This window comes from Lacerta agilis, chromosome 15, assembly GCF_009819535.1.
Source record: "Lacerta agilis isolate rLacAgi1 chromosome 15, rLacAgi1.pri, whole genome shotgun sequence".
NCBI lineage: Eukaryota > Metazoa > Chordata > Lepidosauria > Squamata > Lacertidae > Lacerta > Lacerta agilis.
In genome coordinates, this window is record NC_046326.1 from 23624283 (window position 1) to 23630385 (window position 6103).

Here is a 6103-nt window from a genome sequence, read left to right on the forward strand (position 1 = left end):
ACAGGCATAGGCAAATTCCGGCCCTCCAGATGTTTGGGACTACAATTCCCATCATCCCTAGCTAACAGGACCAGTGGTCAGGGATGGTGGGAATTGTAGCCCCAAACATCTGGAGGGCTGGAGTTTGCCTATGCCTGGGCTTGCAGAACCTGTTGCAGGGCATGGGGCTGGGTATGCACCGTGCCTTTAAGGCTCATTCTTTCCCTCAAAGCATTCTGGGCACTGTAGTTTAAGGGTTGCTGGGAACTGTTAACTCTTGAGAGCTCTAAACTACGGCACCCAGAATTCTTTGAGGGGAAAGAATGGGCTTCAGTCATGTTTTAAAGGTAAAAGTGCCGATGGACCCTTAGCTAATCAGGTTGGTTCTTGACAGTGGGTGGAACACGGCGAGGACTTTCTTTTGTGACTGCCAACCTGGAGCTTAATCATGGGCCTTTGAGTAGCACCTCTGTGGATGATCTTTGGGCCAGCGACCTTTTTGCAAGATGAAGACACTTCACTGTGCTATTTTCAAAGGGAAGAACAAACGGCCAGACATATAAAGCACAGGCTAAAGGTCACATCCAGCTAACGTAAAGACTAGTATTGGATAGAACCCTAAGTTAAGTGTAACTGGATTCCAAAGCCCTGAGCTGCAACTCCATAACATCTGGAATGCCTCTGAGTATATGCAGAGTACTTTTTTTATCCTCCCCCTAATTACCTACTCCCCACAGGCATGGGTGCAAGGCTGAAAATGGAGACTCTCGGGAAACCTTGGATTTATTGTACTCTCCCACCCCACTTTGGTGGTTTTTTAAAAATCATTTTTAGATGAATAAAAATACCACACGACCCAAGAAAAACAGCTCGACACTCAATCTTTGAAAGCCTAGAATGGCTTCTTTTTTAATTGGGAGAACCTCTCATCATTTAAAAATACAACCATTTAAAAGACAATGAATTAAGAAACATGTAAACAATGCAGAGGCTTAAATTTACAAGTTGCCCAGCTTAATTCAGTACCTGTGGATTCCCCACCCACCCACCCACCCCTGCCAGAGCAGGGCAGTCAGATCCTCGTGGGTGCTCTTTGCTTGGGATTTTTTCCCTTCTCTGGTGTCTCACACTGGAGATGAACGTTAAAACATGGCTTTTTCCAGGGATGGCTAGGTGCAAAATGGGTATGGACCCTACTCTAGAGGAGAAACTGAACCGGGGTGTATGGTGTACCTTACAAATACAGCGGCGGTTCTATGCTGCACAGCCCCAAGCTGCCTGCATAAAATTATGCAAATCAGAAAACTACTTTGCATAATTTAACATTTCCCCACCAGTTTTTAATAATGTACTACTCCTAGTCATGGGGAGATGAGCTCTTGTGCCTCGGCTGAAAACAATACTGGATGTTGTCTAACTAGCACTAAATTTCATGCTTTTACATTGGAGATTCCTTCCCCACACCCCCTATTTGCTTTGGGGCATTGGAGATGTGGGAAATGGGGAGGGAAGCCCCCCCCCCCTGCACAAGCAGTATTCCTTGTGCAGGTGGACCATGTTATTCAGCCCTACTTTGGAAACAACCCTTTATGTGGCCCATCCTCTGGCTGCTGTGATCTCACCATGGACTAGTAGCACAGCTGGAAGCATTAACTCTTCAACCATTCAACATGAGAACCATTTGTCCTGTCATAGGCTTTTTCTTTTCAGAATGAAAGCTTATGGTTGTCGAGAAACTTGGTTCTCCACCTGCTACCAGATCTTTTTGTGATTTGTGCTTCCATGATAATGTGGGGCATATATTGCCCTGGACCTGGAAAACAAAGAACCTCCCCCCCCCCCCCCGGCTCTTGAGATCTAATGCAAAGTTCTTTCAAGAACCCCCTCATGCAGTTGGTACAGGTCACAAAATGCTGTGGTCCAATAAAGAGTGAGCAGATCTAGACAGCAGCCTGAATGCTAAAAAGCTTCAAAACCACTAACCTATATCCAATGCTAGCACATATTATATGGCTTTACAAAACTAAGAATTCATCACCAGCTGTGGAGGAGGTTTGTCTTTTAGGTCCGAACAGCCACCAACCATTATGTGCAGCTGGAAAACATTTACATTCCCCACTCCTCACTTTACATCTCCAAACAGGGAGAAACCTATTGACTAAGTATCCCCTAAATAGGCAGAAAACAGCCTCGCATCAAGAATCTCCCAGAATGATCACCAGAAGCTGGTTAAAAACTACCGTATGAAGATGGTTTCACTGCTGTTCTGGCACAGCAAAGGAGCTGTTGCACACATGAATGGGGGGGGGTGTAAACTTAGGAGCAGCACACCCAGCCTGCTTTGCGGCGAGAGCCAAAGTATCATCTATCCCCTTTGCGGACCCAAAGCATTTGGTGTTTTGTTTCAGCCTGGTTTCTTCTTGGTGGAGCATCCATAGCCTTCATATGTGAGATGCCAGTTCTTCCCCACTTAATGTAGGACTCCCAAGCTCTGGGAGAGGGAACCTTTGGTCCTGCAGACGTTGATGGGAGTAGTAGTTCGGCAACATCTGGGGGGGGGGAGAGTCACAGGTTCTCTGCCAACCTAGCGACGTATTTGTGTGATTCTAAAACCTTCAGAGTAGTAGACGGCAAGCATTAGCAACAAAAAAAAAAACTTGAGAAGGGGGAATGTCCCCATTAGTTACAGCTGTCAGAGCATTGGTTTCCTGTCTCTGTGACATAAGAGAATTGGCTTTGAAATCTTTGCTCCAACATGTGATTCACTGGTGGGGGTGGCTTTGGACAGATCACCTTATAGCTCAGACAGCCAACTTTGTGTCCTCCAGATATTTTGGACTTTAGCTCCCATCATCCTTACTGGCCACACCCAGAGGGCACCAAATTGGCTATCCTAGGCATACAGCTTTCATTCCCAATCTGTCCAAATGGGGGTTAATAAAGGTGTTGTCAGAATAAAGATAAGAATGTTATTTGCACAGATCCCACTAGCTAGTACCAGATTCTGTATCTCTGCAATATAAAAAAATTGTAAGGATGTCATCACACTACAGTTCTCTTGGCTACAGCCAGATGGCGATGAAAATGAATGTGACAAGCTGCTCAGGCAAGGGGGGTGGGGAGGAGGGAACTGGAGGGTGGAGATTCCAGCAGCCCAGGCAAGGTGAGGAAACCAGACGATGGATACATAGGCAGTGGGTGGCCCAGATGAGCCATGGAGAGGAGGTACCGTATTTTTTTGGTGAGGTGTAAAGGGAGGGGAAGAAGGTTGGCAGGTTAAGTGAGCAAGGGCACAGCCCCTGTTTAAAAATACATTTGCAGCGGTATTCTTCAGAATACAGCCTGCCAGAGAATATGGCTTTATGCTCAAGCAAGACTGCAAGATCTACCTACACTTTACAGAAGACATTGTATACTCCCCCCCCCCCCCCCGCAAGCAACACACAATCCTTGAACTCTCCCTCCGTGGGTCGCAAAGCAACAGGGAGAAAAAGCTTTCCAATAATGGCTGGCTTGGCTGTGGCCCTCCAGATGCTGAACTCCAGCTCCCATCAGCCCCAGCTAGCATGACCAATAGTAAAGGATGTTGTGATTTAGAGTCCCGACAGCATTTGAAAGGGCACAGGTTCCCACTGCTTAGGGACTCCAACCCCCATAAACCCTGCTCAGCATGGTCAAGAGTTAGGGATTATGGCAGTTGTAGTCCAGAAACATCTGGACTACAGGTTCCCCATCCCTCATGTAAAGGCTGGATTATTCAGAGAACTGTATTTCCAAATAGCGTGGGGTTCTTTTCAATTCAAACATTACAGGGGGTCAAACATTACAGATGACCCTTGATGTCCCTTCCAACTCTACAGTTCTTTAATTCTATGAATGAAAGGTCAGAGTACTGCATAAGGACAACTGAGAAAACTGAAATCACATACCCTGCACCAATTTTGCAAATTTACGACAATTCTGTGTAATTTATTCTACAAGCTGTTAAAAAAAATGCACCTTAATCACTTTGATAGTCACAGGGAAAGACATATGCAGGCCACCAGAAATTTTATCCAAGTAGCCCCTCTGCCTTCTGAAATTTCATCAGGCATAGCCTTCACATTTTTAGCCATCGCATGCACACGAGCTGCCCACGTGTCTCTTTCCTAAAATAAAAGCTGACGATTGTCATGTCCTCTGGTGCTTTTACAGCGATATGGTGCAATCTCTGCAAAGCTATATCCTACTGGTTAAGAAACAGAATGAAGGTGTGGGTGTCTTCAAAACAAAACATTTGCTTGGTCCCAGGAATCTGCTAGAACTGCAAGTAGCTTTCATTTTTGTGGAGGGAGCAGCTGTGGTGCTCAAGTTTCTAGTCCTCATTGATTCACAGAAGGAAAATTAAGAGGGGAGAAGCTTAAAAGAAACATTCCTAAAAGTGCTGAAGTCGGAAGGCAAATCAGAGAAATATTTATGCTATTAAATTACAGATAAATGGTTTGTTTTGGGGGGGGGGGGCGCAACTCAACCAACAAATTGCTGGATATTTTGAGGTGACATTCAGTCTTACGCCCACCTCTACAGAAGAAAGTGCATATTTATCGCAAAACGGGCTTGGAGGAAAGAAAGCGACTGTGTTTGTTCTCTTTAGTCAATCTCAATGGTGAAGACGAATAAAACCAACTCATGCTTACAGAACAAGACACATCTATTTAACTCTGTACATTTGAAGTGTTCAGATAAACTTTAAGCTTGCGTCAGGCTTTTTTTGGTGGGTGGGGTGCGGGGAGATGAAGCTTTGGCTGCAGGGTGTGTGTGATCTTTTATAGGATATGGGGAAAGATGTCCAAGAGCAGGGTGCCCCCAGCACACTTAGGGAAAAGCAGCCCAATTCATCAGTGCTTTCCAAATATCTAATCCTAAGGGGCACACTTTTAGACGCAGCTTGCCATTCCACCTCAGCACTCCAGAAAAGTACGTACAGAAGGTACCAGGTCCTTGGGGGTTTTTTCCCTCATGGGACACAATTTGGGAATGGGCTGTGCTGATCCAACAACTTTTGGAATAGCAACAGAGTGCGTGGGGATAGCTTGGGAAATAGGAGAATGCTATTGGGGAGGGTATGTTTTAAAGTGAGCTACAACAGAAATGGTGTGTGTGAGCTTCCCTTCCTCACTGCGTTTCTGGTTTTTTTTAAGGCCCCAAAAGTGCAGCTTTCCTCCTCGCGCTCCCAATTTTTCCTTCGTTGAAAACGAAGGAAGTCTCAACAGCACACATCTGGCTCGGTGAAAACAGTGTTGTTGTTTTTTCCAGTTCGACAAAGAAACTCGAAAGACAGAGGGTAAAAAACAATTCCCATGCCACAAATCAGCAAGTTAATTAAATTAATGAAGGGTGGGGAAGCTGTGGCTCTCCAAATGTTACCGGGCCGCAATGTCCATCAAACCCTGTCCCTTATCGATACCGCCTCGGGCTGATAAGGAGTTGGAATCTAATGACATTGGAGGGCCATGCTACCATGAGCCCACTGCACGGACCTAGCCAAAGAGGCTCCCCGTCGCCTCTCTGCGCGATTTACCAGCCCCACCTCGCCAGTCAGTCATTCAAATCACAGCCAGTGCCGATCTTCCTATGCTTGCCTTCAGAGGAGGCTGTCCGCTGTGTGTGTCTGCAAGAGATGCTGTTCTGCGCCTGCTTCCTTCTAAGCAGGAGCTGTGCTCAGAACACAGATTCACCCAGGGACACAAGATTTACCTTAAAAAGCAAAACCGTTTTGGGTGCAAGAATGAAGCGAGACTCCCAAATTTTAATTTGGGAAAGAAGTGTCCCAGCAGCTTTTAGGAGTTTAAGAAATGCTGGGGAAATTATTATTATTTTTTACACTTGAATGCTAATGAGCCTCTCTGGTGCTACTTATGTACACATATGAATAATGCCACTGAGGAAGAGAAAATGGAGAGCTCTTAAAATAAAAATAAAAAACCCAAATGTACAGTAAAACCGATGGGGGTGTCTTTACATTTTTTTTGGGGGGGGGGATGCTTTTAGCATCATGTCAGAACACAGACACACTTTTCACCAGCCACCCTTCCCTTCATCATGCCTTCCAAAGCCACTGATGCAGCTCCCCACCCTATCCCCA